Here is a 15,778-nt window from a genome sequence, read left to right on the forward strand (position 1 = left end):
AAAGAGGATACCAATATAGAAAACATGTAGTGGTAATTGAAGTATAAAATGTTAGATATTAAAACTTCATATAAATATTTATGTAATATATATTAATTATTGGTAAAATTACACTTAAATAAAATCAAAAAATATTATGTTTATTGTCTGTCCAAGAATATTTTCCAGAATCAAATACATTCTCAAAACATGTAAAAACAATGACTTCTCAATAACATAGAAATAAATCAAAGCATAAAGTCCAGTGAAAATATGTTGAAGTTTGAAACAGTGCTGATGTATAGACATAAGAGAAGTCTATGTACTTATACTTATCCTCTTTCAAGATAATAGCGGCTGTAAATCAATCTCATAGTCTCTGAAATGAAGAAAAAATAATCTAATATAAAATCCAACCAGATGTGGAAGTGTTTGCTTGCAGTCTCCGTACCTTCAGGTTTGAGGGAGGAAGATTTAAAGTTTAAAACCAACCTGGGCTATAAAGCAAGGACCGATCTCAAGCAAACAAACAACAAGTTACCCCCACTGTGTGTTTTTCTTTCAAATGAGTTTAAATGGAAATACTTGGGTTAAAAGTATTACTTTATTTTTCCCTTAGAGTTTTCATTTTCATTTGTATTCATTTATATTTTGTGCTTGTGTTTCTGAGGTGGTTTGGCACTTGGCAAAATGGTCACAGGGGAGTACTTTACCTTCAATTATTTCCAGACATTATTTGAAAACAATCAGTAGAAATAAAAAAGCATCAAGCATCAGGATTGGTGAACATAAGCAGGTTGTAGTCCCATAAAGGTGTTACACTATTCATTTTTAACTCAGTTTAATGCCTACCACAATCCCCAGATTGTTGCACTTATTGTTCAAACATGTGAGTGTTCTCTTTATTACAGTTAAATCCAGAAACAATTTGCTGCTCCATATGCTTCCAATTTTCTTCCCCTTAGCTCATGGAAGTCTGGCTTCATGGAGAAAATGTCATGTCCAAGAAGCTTCTGGGAGGCACTTTTCTTGGAAAAAGGAAGTAATGTTCTTTTATTTTATAGTTCATGAACTGACATCTAAAGCTTTAAATTCATTTCAAATGTGTGAAATCACCAAGTTCAAGAATGTTCTAATATTGGAAAGGGGTTCTTCCATTTCTGATTAGAATGATGTCATAGCATGAAGCTATAGGCAGACAAATAACACAACTTCTGGACAAAAGGAACAAAGATTGAATTTCCAGTATTTTTTGTTTCTTGCGACTGCCTAAATGGGAGCCAAAATGCTTACGAACAGACATTGTCAACTATGAAGTCATATTTCCCAGTAATTCTAGAACAAATTTAAAGCACTTCAAGCAAATTTGTTTAATAACATTAAAGCACATTTGAATAATTTCAAAAAGATTTTATTGTTCTGTGGAGTCCTTCCAAATCTCAGTAAATAGCATATGTAAGTTTTTTTTAAGTTCAATTTAGACAGCAAATCATCAGACTGAAGATATGGCTTAGTATGTAAATCACAGGTTTGAGGGTATGGGAAACTTAGTTCAGAATCTCCAAACTGTGTAGATGTTCCTGTGATCCCAGAACTGAGGATTGAAGCAGAGATAAGCAAATTTCTGAAAATTTGCAGGCCAGCTAACCTGGTTGAAATTATTAAGTCCTGTGCCCATGAGTCATTTAGCCTCAGATAGTAAAATGTATCTGAATATATATGCATGCCATGCACATGACAAACACTTGACCATACACACATCCCTTTATTCTCTATACACTATATATCTCTCAATTTCTCAGTGTGTGTCTCTCTGTCTCTTTATGTCTCTGTCCCTCTATCTTTTTAGTTCTTTCTCTAAGAAAGTTAAAACATGTGATCATTGAAGAATTATTGGAGATGAGAGAGAGAGAGAGAGAGAGAGAGAGAGAGAGAGAGAGAGAGAAGTGGAGGGAGAACAGGCAAAAATTTTGAGTATGAAATTTTTGAGCCATGATTCTTAAATATTGCATTCTATCTTTGATGGGTAATTTTGTAATTTAAAAAATATTGTGTGGCCTCTTTCCTGGGTTCCACATTCTGATCCAAATTCTCCAGCAGAAGGTTACCCACTCTATAGGAGCCAATGAAGGTATTAGGAGCTCTAGAATACTCCTGCTCTAATAGAGGTCAGATTAACATTAGGGACCCCAGGAACCTCAGATACCTGGAACTTCAGTTACCATGCTGGTATCCAGAAACCCAGAGGCCAAGCAAGTTCCCAGAACCTCAGATATGCAGAATCAAAGTGAATACCCAAAACCAGAATGAGAAGATTTCAGTGCAAAATTCTATCAGACTCAAAGTAGAGCCAATTCTAATACTCCTCTAATTATTCCAGAAAATAAAAACATAAGGAACATTACCAAATTCATTTTATGGAGTCAAAGTCACCCTGATACCCAAACCACACAAAGACTCAAAAAATAAAAATAATTACAGAACAATACCCCGCCCCAGGAACATTGATGCAAAAATACTCAATAAAATATTTGATAACCAAATTAATAACACATCAAAAAGATTGTCCAGTATAATCAAATCAGCTTCATTCCAGAGATTCAAGGATGGTTTAACATGAACATTTGTCAATGTGATTCATCATAAACAAACTGAAAGAAAAAAATGCATGATCATCTCATTAGATGCCAGAAAAGAGTCTGACAAAATCCAACACCCTTTCATGATACAGTATTGAAGAAATTAGAGATATGGAGGCCATACCTAAACACAGTAAAGAAAATTTACAGCAAACCAATAGCCAGCATCAAATAAAATAAAGGGAGAGAAAGTCAAAGCAATTACACTAAATCAGGAACAAGACATGGCTTTCTACTCTCAATATAGGACTTGAAGCTATTCAATATAGTACTTGAAGTTCTATCTTGAGCAATTAGACAACAAAAGGAGAGCAAAGGGATACAAATTAAAAAGGAAGAAGTCAAAGTGTTCCTATTTGAAGATGGTATGATAGTATACATAAGTGATCCCAAAAATTCTACTAGGCAAGTCCTACAGCTGATAAACCTTCAGTGTAGTGACTTATACAAGATTAATTAAAAAAATGTGCCCCTCCCATATATAATCAATATATGGATTGAGAAAAAAATCAGGGAATCAACACACTTCACAATAGCTGTAAATAGTATAAGCTATCTTAGTGTAACACTAACCAAGCAAGTAAAAGACCTGTATGACAAGAACTTCAAGTCTTTGAGAAAAGAAATTGGAAAAGATATCAATAAATAGAAAAATGTGGTGGCTGGAGAGATGGCTCCAAGGAATAGAGCACTGGCTGCTCTTCCAGAGGTCTTGAGTTCAATTCCCAGCAACCACGTGGTAGCTCACAACCATCTGTAATAAGATCTGGTGTCCTCTTCTGTACTGCAGGATACATAAAGGAAGAAACCTATATACATAATAAATAAAAAATATTTAAAGAAATCCCATGCTAATAGATCAGTAGGATTAACATAGTGAAAGTGGTTATCTTACCAAAAGTTATATATAGATTCAACATAATGTCAATTAAAATACCACCATAGTTCTTTACAGATCTTGAAAAACAATACTCAACCTCATATGGAAAATCTAAAACTTAGGATAGGTAAGAATATTCTCTATAATAAATGAACTTCTAGTGTGTTGGACACATCACCTTTGGTGATTCCAAGTTCAACTACAGAGCTCTCATAATAAAACCCCATGGTATTTGCATAAAAAGAAACAGGTGGATCATGGAATAAAATTAAAGAAGCAAATGTAAATCCACACACCTAAGGGAAACTGATTTTCAAAAAAAGAAGCCAAAAATATATAATAGGAGGGGGAAAGTATCTTTAACAAAGGGTGCTATTCAAACTGAATGTCAGCATGTAAAAGAATGCAAATAGATCCATATCTATTACCCTGTACAAAACTCAGGTCCAAGTAGTTCAAAGACCTCAACATAATCCAGATACACAATCAGGAATAGCCTTGAACACAGTGTAACAGGAGACAACTTCCTACACCAATAGTACAGACACTAAGATTGACAATTAATAAATGAGACCTCATGAAACTGAAAAACTGAAAAGTGTATTTATAGCAAAGAACACTATCAGTAGGACAAATTCACAGTCTACTTAATGGGAAACCATCTTCACCAATTCCACATCTTACAGAGGGCTGATTTCCAAAATTTATAAAGAACTCATTAAATTAGGCATCAAAACCTCAAGTAATCCAATTAAAATAGAGTACAGCTTTAAAAAGAGAATTCTCTACCAAAGAATCTCAAACGAAGGAGAAACCCTAAAGAGATGTTCAACATTCTTATCCATCAGGCAAATGCAAATTAAAACAACTTTGAGATTTCATTTTACACCTGTCAGAATGGTTAAGATCAAAAAGGGATCACTTCTTCATTGATGGTGAGAGTCCAAACTTGTACAGTCCCTTTGGAAATCAATATAAAGTTTTCTCAAGAAGTTGGGAATTGATATACCTTAACACATAACTGTACCACCCTTTATCATATTTTCAAAGGATGCTCAATCATACCACTAGGACACTTGCTCAATAATGTTCATAGCAGCTTTATTTGTAATATCCAGAACCTGAAACAACCTAGATGTACCTCAGCTGAGGAAAGGATAAGAAAAATGTGATACATGTATATGATGGAGTATTAATCAGCTGGTAAAAGCAATGACAATCTTAAATTTGCAGGAAAGTCAATGAAACTAGAGAAACAAAACAAACAAACAAATGAACAAACAAAAACCATCCTGAATGAAGTAAGCCAGACCCAGAAATGTTTCTGTAAATATTTCAGTTAATATTAATAGTACATAGTTTTTAAAGTTTAGCTGATTTATAAAGATTTTATACTATCATAGTTCAAGCCATGGTGCATATTTGTAGCTAATTCATAATTGTGGGGCTGGATATTTCATATAGCTTCCATAAAATTATAAAATTTATCTTATACTACATATTTTGAAATAAAATATTGTCTTTATTATTCTTTTTTAAGAATATATCACAGCTCCTATATTTATGGTTCAGGAACATCATGGAAGATGGAGCAAAAACTTGTAAAAATCTGGATACCAGGAAGTCTGTGGTGAAACACTCTTTCCTATGAAAGACTGTTAAACATTTGTTGAACTATGTTCATAGAAGCATTATCTGTAATATCCAGAACCTGGAAACAACTTAGATGCCCCTCAACCAAAGAATGAAAAAAGAAAATGTGGCACATTTACACAATAGAGTACTAAACAGCGTTAAAAACAATGACATCCTGAAATTTGCACAGAAATGGATGGAACTAGGAAAAAAACATCCTGAAATAACCCAGACTTAGAGAGATGCACATGGTATAAACTCACTTATAAATGGATACTAACTGTAAAGCAGAGGATAACATGCCTATAGTCCACGACCCTAGAGAAGTTAAATAACAAGGTGAATCCTTAAGATAAACAGATATAGATCCACCTGGAAAGCTGAAATAGACAAGATCTCCTGGAAAAATTGGGAGCATGGGGTGGGGGGAGAAGGGAATTAAAAGGGGGAGGATGAGGAGAGAAGGGGAAGTGAGCGTGAACTTGAGGGAATGGGATGGTTGAGATGGGGGAAGGGCAGAGATGAGAGCAAGGAAAGAGATATCTTGATTGAGGGAGCCATTATGGGGCTAGCAAGAAAAATGGTAGTAGAAAATTTCCCAGGAATACACAAGGATAGCTCCAGCTAAGACCCTAAGCAATAGTGGAGTGGGTGCCTGAACTGGCCTTGCTCTGTAGTCAGACTGATGACTATCTTAAATGTCACCATAAAACTTTCATCTAGCAACTATTAGAAACACATACAGAGACCCGTAAAAGAGCACTGGACTGAGCTCCCTAAGTCCAGTCGAAGAGAGGGAGGAGTGAGAATATCAGCAAAGAGGTCAAGACCATAATGGGGGTCACCATCTAAAACATCTTACCTGAGCTAATGGAGAAGAAACCAGTGTAGGACCAAACCAGACCCTCTGAGTGTGGGTGACAGTTTTATGAATGAGGAAGACTGCAGGGCCACTGGCAGTGGTACCAGGATTTATACCTACTGTTTGTTCTCTCTTTTTGGAACCTATTCCTTTTGGATGGATACCTTGCTCAACCTAGTTATAGTAGGGAGGGCCTTGGACCTTCTCCAAAGCAATGTGCCTTGTCCTCTCTGAGGAGTGGATGGGGGGAGGGTGGAGTGAGGGGGAAGGCGGAGGGAATGGGAGGAGGGGAGGGAATTGAAACTGGGATTGTTATGTAAAATGAAAAAAAAGATAATTTGTTTTCCTTTTTAAAGAATAAAAATTGAAAAGTAACAAGACTGGAACAATGCCAATATCAAGGCACATGTTAACTTATAAGAGAGAAAAGTCATCAAGTTCCACCCTAGACAAAGAACTTCAGGCAACCAATGACTCATGGAAGAAGGGCAATTAGAGGTAAAAAAAAAATATTTGCATATACTATATACATAAAAATGTAGTATACTAATACTAGCCTACGGAACAAATTAATATACAGGTAAAAAATAGCAATACATTTTCCTTGTAGAAAAATATTAACTTTGGATTTTATGTACAATTATATACCAGCCGAAGGATTATTAAAATATTGGACAAATTGATTTTTCTGGATTAGATAACTGAAAAGTATGAATGAATTGGTGAGTTGCTCTGCTTTTTTTTTTTTAATATGCCATTGCACTTGAATTTGATGGTGCCTTTGAAATCAGTAACTCACTTTAAAAACAGGAAGGAAGGAAGGAAGGAAGGAAGGAAGGAAGGAAGGAAGGAAGGAAGGAAGAAAGGAAGGAAGGAAGGAAGGACAAAAGGAATGAAAACTGTTTAAGCAAGCCAGGAAGAGCCAGGCAGAAAGGAGCTATCCTCCATGATCTTTGCTTTAGTTCTTGCATTGAGCTTCTTCCCAGGCTTTCTAGATGGTAGACTACAAGCTGTAAAATGGATAAACACTTTCCTTCTCCACCAAAAAATAAAAATAGCAATAAAAACTAAAAATATTATGTGTAACAGTTCCTCTAAACAGTTCCTTATTAGTACTATAAAAATAAGTACTAAATGTATAATTTTGGTGAAAAAAAAGATCATTCTTGAAACACAAGAAATATGGACTGGTAGCAAAGTGAGAGAACACATGAAGGCTTCCTTCTTCTTTTCTTTTATGTTTAACAAGCCATTGCTTCACAATTTTTGAAAACTAATTCATAAGTTTTTCCAGATAACAGAAACCTATTTTCAATTACATTTAAGAGAATCAATTTCTATGGCAACTGGGATTTATTCTTTTGTGGGAGAATTCTGAAGTGTTCAAAGGATGGTGAAACTACACTTTAAACTAGAATGTAAGAGCATTTAATTAAACTTTTAATCATGCAAGATAGACTTTCGCCCTCCCTAGAGAGCTGAGCAATGCTGAAAAGCTTCTGCCCTTTCTCTGTGGCTCTCATGCTAGTACCTCTTTACTCCCAATCATGTCTTCCTCAGCGTCTCCTTAGACAAGCCTCTCTGCAGTTGGATCTTCATCTACCAGAACTTCTGTTGAATTAGCCTACTGTTAAAATGCCAGTTTCATGTCAAACATGTTTCAAAAGAAGGCAAGATTAAACTTACACACTAGTGAATATATTTATGTTTTTGCATTTTTTTTAAAAAAAAATCTTCTTATTTGGGGAGATGATTCCATATTCCCACCAATGTTAACTACCTCAGTCCCTCCTGGTGCATCCATAGTTGAGACCTAGTGGCATTAGTATATACTACACATAAATGCAAGTTAGGTCTCTTTCATGCTCATCCTTCTTTTTTCACATCGTCTCACACCCTCAAGGTGGGAGCTGATTCCTGTGAATTTCTACCCTGCAGTCCTGTGTGCCCATCTGTGCCTCCTCTTTCTAACAATCTTCTTTTTTTATTCGCTATCAGCCTCTGAGTCTACATTCACAGCCATGTGTGGGTGCTCTTCAAAGGCCCCATAAGGTGATATCTTCTGCATTTACAATACTGTAAAGTCTATTTAAAGTTTGTCACTGATGTTTAACTCTGAAAAGGTTTTTCCTATCTCACTGAAGCGTTATCGATCGTCTGTGATATGCTTTGTTAAGACAAGAAACAGTGGGGTAGACAGTATACATGAGACCCAAAACCCAGTTAGCAAATCCATGCCCAAGCTCTTCTTGTCTGTTTTTGCACCAAGATCCTGGTTAGCATCAGTTCCAATTTGCACTGAGCTCGCCCATGTAATAAGAGTCTCATTCTGAGATGACAGGGACTGTTTTCACCCAGATGTCTATCCCAAGCCTTCAACTCTTCAGGAAGTTCTCTATATGTGTCTCTTCTCACGATCAAGCAAGTCATGTATGATTTTTATTCTATTTTCTTTTAGCTTTTAACCTACCTACAGCATTGCCCTCTTTATCTTCTTCAGAAGAAACCTGCTTCTGTTGTTTGCATAGTTAATGTTAATGAGCAGGAACATATGCTAACTGCACACAGATATCTAATTTCTTCTTTAAAATACGATGTCTTGATTACGTTCATATAAATCTAGTCTAGAATGCCAACAATAAGAACTTTAAATTCTCTTAACTCAGAAGTCATAACAGATAATAACTATGATAGCTTATAGAATTTCTTGATTTTATTCATAATCAATTTATTATTTAAAAATAACTTGAGCCATTCATTTACATCACAGTGGACAGTTATTAAAATATACTTATCTTAATTTTCTCTTTGACAAAATATATCCTGCCAAGTGACTCTGCTTTCAAGATTTTTATCAGTATTTTGTAGTACATTAACTGATTCTAGTTTTCATCCTCAAGCAATTAGAAAACAATTTATTTGAAAGTGTCCTTTCTGGCTACCTGTCCTCACCTTCTGAATTACAACTGACAATGGTATTTGTGTTATTGGGTATAGAAATCACTACAAAAGTGAATCTGCTTTGTTGTAACAGTTGTTAAACTGTTGAACAGTTCTCCATTGATAAAATTAAAATTTTTAGTATTCAGTACAAGACTTCCAAGCCCAGAAATATTTACAGAGTGCAGTTATCACCTTGCTTTTATGTGACTTTTTATACACAATTTCCACTTACTCCACAAGAAATTGGAGTTTTGAATTTTTCATTAGAACAATAACATTTATCTAAGAGTTCCTTCAGATTATGGTCACGTTATCAGCAAATCTGTGAGTGGCGTGTCCAGCACAGAGAGTGGAAAGTCATAATTCACTGTCAAGCTAGTGGTGAGCTGGTAGGAGTCGAAATTAAAACTGTGTCTGAAGACAGATTGACATTCAAGGCCAAGTTTCAACCATCTCATACAATTGATGATAGAATTTGGCTGGACAGGCTCATCTGGACAAGTTGAAAAATTATTTCATATCCTGAACTCAAATGATTAATAAGTATTTTATTTCTCTCAATAAATCACAGATTTATTGAAGATATATGAACAGGCCTCTCTATGCCCAAAGTACATCAGTGAAGAACATTATATATGCTAAAGAAAAAGTGACTTCCAAGTTATAAATGTTGCTCATGCTGCTGAATTCTGAAGCTGTTTATTTTAAATCCATTAGACTTCTTTAATTCTACTAGACATACATACTGTGAATACATTGTACATTTCCAAAATTTTTATATGCTCTGATTATCTGCTCATGATCTATAAGGAAATAAAACTTTTAGAAAAAACTTTAGATTATTTTTAATCTACTTACAATTCCACTACTATGCCTTGCAATTCTGAATAGTAAAGAAAAATTGTGGATATATATATATATATATATATATATATATATATATATATATATATATATATTGAGGCATACATCGGCTACAGGTGCATCATTCACTTCCCAACGAATTATCAACTGCAGAGTGTGATAATATAAGCATGTAACTTTAAATAAGTTAATGGTGATGATGGTGATATAGATTAGTTTTACAATATTTGCACAATATTCACAAGGCCTTAGGTTAATTTCCCAGAAGCACAAATCAAACAAATAAATTTAATGATTGTGTCTCTATACAAAATATATTCTGTAACTCAATAAGTTGGCTCAGTAAGTAAAGGCTCTTTTGTTAAGTCCGGCAACCTAAGTTCAGTCCCCATGATCCTCATGTAGAAAGAAAAATGAACATGAAATTTCTGCATAAACACACGCACACAATAAATAAATAAATGTAATATAAATTTAAAATGATTTATAGTGACTATCAGCTAATAATTTCATATTACATTAAGTGTTTATGCTTCACAAATCTATAAAAGAATTATTGTGCTAAGCCCACAGAGATAATGTCTGATTGGATGAGGGAAAGGTGATGTCTCATTACTTCCTGGATCTTCAGTATTTGTTGCCAGAGCTTCCTGCAACTTTAAATTGTTTTCTGTTTTATGCAATAAAAAGCGTCATGAAGATATTCAAATCATGGCAATGAGACCTCCTAATAACAGTTCTGTGAATTTAAAGACCTGCATTCCTTGAACAAACAATAACTATGTAAAACTCAGACTATGAATCATTTGTTGTGAATTGGTCAGTTTAGAATAAATTGTAAAAGCTAAGAAAATAAGGTTAAGCTGAATATAGAGATATAAGTGTGAAGTACGACTGGTATATGGCATTGCATAAAGCACTCAAAGAGACTCAGTGGCCTCTGTACCAAAACAAAGCATCTTAAAGGACAAACCTCAGGCATAGAAGTTTCCAAAGTGCGCTTTTGAAAAAGCCAACAATTGAGAAGAGGAACATTCTAAGAATAAAAAGCAAGCTGCAAAATCTTATACCAAATATTGCCCTGTTCTTATAGAAACTGAACACTGTTTGAATTTTAGATAACCAGCATGCCTTGACTCAGGATTCAGGATCCTTAAAGACTCCGTTCTAAATATGAAAAAAACATTGTGGAGAAATAAAGAACAAGGCAATGGAAAGGTCCTGTTCTCTCTATGGAAAGCTCCAAATGGTTGTATAAAAAAAAAAAATCTTTTTAGAAGAAGCAGTCTTTTGGCAGTAACCATTCAGCAGCAAACTTACATACCAGAGGTAAGAAACGGAGATAGGGCTTTGCATCAATAGTTACTCATAGAGATAAAAATGAAATTTTAACTGTTACAGTCACTAAGGGAACCTTGTGCCCATAGGACCTTCTGATGTTACTTTAAAATAGCACTTACTCAACCAGTATTTCCTTATGTAAAGATTATTAGTTACAGGAATCACATTGATTGGTAAGTTTATTGGTAGATCAAAGTGTGGAAAACAGCAACAACTACTTACGAGATTAAATTATTGTTTTTGTTTTTAAGGATAAGAATCTATTTACTGCTCAGGTGGAGCAATGAAAAATTTTAAGACATTTGACAAACTGATGACTTACAAAAAGATTATCTGAAATCTGCAACTGACTGAAAACTTTAATGTTAAAGGATTACATTTGTACTAACAGAAAGTTAAAAGAGAGACTAAAAGATATTTAATACTGAATGGAAGTAAACCCATTTGTCAAAATATAAAGAAAAGGGTGAGAGGGGAAGATCAATGACTATTTCCAAACACACATCACCAGGACTCCCTGGTAAAAGAGAAACTATATTGTTAAATGAACAGAGAACAGAATAAGAGATATATGTGCAAAAAAAAGCAATGAACTTAAAAATATTAAACAAATAAATTAATATAGTGATAAATTTGAATGCGTAGATGAAAATTTCAAAGCATGTACAATTTTTTAAAAAGACATTAAACATTTCTGAGAGGCCGACCAAGTGAAGCTCAGGGATAGATCATCATGCTGAGCAGGCACAAAGCTTCCCCCCAGGACCAAAACCCGGCAAAAATGAAAATTAAAGAAGCCACTTAAATAAACTAACAAATACTGAAAAAATGATCACATTAATCACATTGTTGCTTCCCATAGAGCCCTAGATGCCCAATTATATGGAAGTGATACTAAATTTAAAGGAAAATTGGGTGAATAAGAAAAACACATTTGTCTTATATTGCAACAAATTTGAAATGAAGTTGTCAAATTGAAGCACTATCAGAGCTAGTAGTATTAGAATGCTTTTTAGAAACTGTGGTATTCACCTACATATCAATATAGTATTTGACGTTCTAGCTAGAACAATAAGACAACCAAAGGAGGTCAAGGGGATATTAATCAGAAACGAAGTCAAACACTCACTATTTGCTGATGATATGATACTTATATAAGTGACACCAAAAATTTTACAACAGAACTTCTACAACTCATAACTTTAATATAATTTTCAAATTTGAATTATTGTATACTTGATGATAAAAGCTAAGTGACAGTTTTCTGTCCAGAAGGCTCTGGGAGTATTGCACCAACTTCCTTTTTCCAAATTATCATCTCAAAGAGAATTAAATCATAAGATACTTTGCAAGAATAGTCTTTCAGACTAGTCCAAAAGAGATGCTCATACCATCATACAACATTCAGTGGATTTCCTAAGTATCAATAGTGAACATCCTGAGAATGATAAGTAAACATTTTAATTCACCACAGACTTAAAAATACATTGGCATAAATCTAACCAAAAGACTATTACATTGATTGTTTTAGAAAATGTCAAGGAAAGTCATTGAAGATTCAAGAAAATTATATAAAGACTCTCTCCCATTCTGATTAAACAAAAGACACAATATTGAGAAGATAGCCTTATTACCAAAATTATCTACATATTTAATGTGTTATTTTCAAATTTACAATGAAATCAGGACAAATAGTTGCAGATCATGCTGGTTTAGTCAAGTTTAAGTTTTAGGTTCTCCTCCAATATCCTTGACTGGTTATGGTTCACAGATGTAATAGGTGGGTAGGCCTATTGGTTGTTATCCTTCTTTGGAAGCTTGCATAGCACCTTATGGTACCATGAAAACTACTCTTCAGAGAGGCTTTGAAATCACTTTCAGTACAGCCCTGTTTCTAAAATGCATGTCATCGTCAGGAGTATATAGCTACCTTTCATCCCTAGGGCAATAACAGTAGCCTCTATTTAAGTGTCTCTTAGGCAACTCTGACACCTCAAAATAAAAGGTGTTGAGTTTTTGCTACAGGGTATGGTTACTGAAGGGAGCATCATCAACCAAGAAATGAAAATTACCATTTAAACTGTATATGTATGTATGTATGTGTATATATATATATATATATATATATATATATATATATATATATATATAATGAAAAAAAACAAGCCAGGATTTTTAAGAACAAGGAGATGGTACAGTAAACATCTGGGGGGGAGGAGAATAAAAGGAAGAGGAAAGTTATTCTATGATATAAAATATACTGCATAAAAAAATCTATTTTTAACAAAAATAAAAAAACCTGTGGAGATAAAGATGACTAATGAACATGAAAGAAAGGAGATATATCTTACGGGACACTGAATTAAAACTCATGATGTACTATATAAAATCTATTACTATGTATCATAAACATATTCCCATATAAAATTAGCCAAACACAATGAATATTTACTAAAAGATATATGTTAGGTCTCTAAATTGTGTGTTCTTCTCTTATAATGCAAGTCATGGCTTGTTATCCTCAGGCAGCTTAGGGGAATTAAGCCTTATTTGATCATGGACAAAGCTATTCTTCTAGCTATAACTATGCTGTGAATAATAAGCCCTCTGACCTTCCATCCTCATGTCTCCTTCTGGTATTCATCCCATCTTAGCTGTTGAACAGGGTGAAGTTTCAGAGCCCCACAGTGCTTTAACCTCAGATGGCAGTTATTTGATCTTATTGCATTATGTTCTTGACTCTGGTGTGGGAGGTCCTTCTGTCTATGTGCTGCTTTTATTGGTTGATGAATAAAGAAACTGCTTTGGACCTATAGCAAGGCAGAACTTAAGTTAGGCAGGGAAAGCAAGGCTGAATGCTGGGAGGAAGAAGGGTGAGGTTGGAGAGATGTCATGGATCCTCTGCCTGAGACAGACAATGGGAACATTACCTGGTAAGCTAAGTGGCAATATACAGATTGATAGAAATGGGTTAAAGTAATATGTATGAGTTAGCCAATAAGAAGCTAGAGATAATTGGCCAAGCAGTGTTTTAACTAATACAGTTTCTGTGTGATTATTTCTGGTGTAAGCTAGCCTGGCAGCCAGGAATGAACAAGCTCCTTTCTCCAAAATGACACTCTTTCTTTACAGTAAAAATTATGGCATCCCTTAATTTGATTACAAATAAACATTAAATAAATAATACATGGTACACCAGTCTTCTTAAACAACTGTGTTTTGATTGACAGCATGTGTGACTTGCTCACCATCACTGGGGCTGCTCAGGAAAGGAAGCATCAACATAGCAATTATTTGTGTATTATATTTATCCAATGTATAAATGAAAAAAACACATAAAATATTATAAGTAAAAGCTTATTAATGCCTTCCTGGAGTCATCAGATTGCCTAGTCCCTGAAGTCTTATTGAAATTCCAGATCGATAATACGCAGTCTCCATTTCCCTGTCATTACCTGCTTTGCTTTTGAGACACAGTCCTAGTATAGTCTTTGTATATATTCCATACTGGCCAGAAATTAATTCAGAGTTTTACTATGAAACTACTTATTATATAGTAAAGTCATTATAGGGTAGAAAACGGACCAAAAAAAGGGAAGCAAATCTGATAGTGCTATCCTGATATGACATTAGTCATTATTTATCTTTTAACCACATATTTTTAAAAATGTTTTTGTATTTTTAGTGTTTCAATTATTATTGTGTGGTACCAATGAAATACACCAGAAACAGCAACTTATGCTTTCTCAAAGAAATACATTTCCAATTGCTGCCCTGATGTCTCCATTCAGTATCTTAAAGGCATCTCAAACTTTTACTTTGAGATCAAAGGCACATCAAAAACATTCTTTGTTCTATCAGCCACCTTTCTTCACTAAAAGTGTCACTTTGTCCCTTCACAGCGTCTCCACAGAAAAGGCAGAAGTCTTGTCCTTTCCCATTCCTCACCCCAATGCTCCTTCTGCAATGCTGTCCACACAGGCCACCAAATCATTTTCTGCCATCACCATCTTCCCTGGGTATTGTGTTTAGGATGTGGTTTCAGCATACCCCAAGAGTTCTTGTGTTGGCAGATTGGTGCCCAGGATAGTGATGATAGAAGATGCTGGAGAGGTGAACTGTAGGGCTTAAGGAAAGGGAGGGGCTGTTGGAGGGACAGTCCTAGGAAGCGAGTCATATAGTTTTCATGGAGCCTTGGTAATTCCTTCAAGAACAGCTTGTCATAGGAAGAGTAAGCCTTTTGTGTGATGTTTTACTCTTTTGACTTTTTTTTGGCTCTTTTGGGGGCTCCATACACAGTTCCAAAATAAATCACATGGAGGCTTATTCTTTCTTATAATCTCCCAGCCTTGACTTGGTTTCTTTCTTGCCAACTTTCTCAACGTAAATAAACCCATCTACCTTTTCCATTTGGGCTTTTATCTTTCTTACTTCTGAATATCTTACTTTACTTCTTACTTCATGGCTGTGTGGCTATGTGGCTGTGTGGCTATGTGGCTGTGTGGCTGTGTGGCTGTGTGGCTATGTGGCTGTGTGGCTGTGTGGCTGTGTGGCTATGTGGCTGTGTGGCTGTGTGGCTGTGTGGCTGTGTGGCTGTGTGGCTGTGTGGCTGTGTGGCTGTGTGGCTGTGTGGCT

This window comes from Microtus ochrogaster, unplaced genomic scaffold, assembly GCF_000317375.1.
Source record: "Microtus ochrogaster isolate Prairie Vole_2 unplaced genomic scaffold, MicOch1.0 UNK2, whole genome shotgun sequence".
Classification (NCBI taxonomy): domain Eukaryota; kingdom Metazoa; phylum Chordata; class Mammalia; order Rodentia; family Cricetidae; genus Microtus; species Microtus ochrogaster.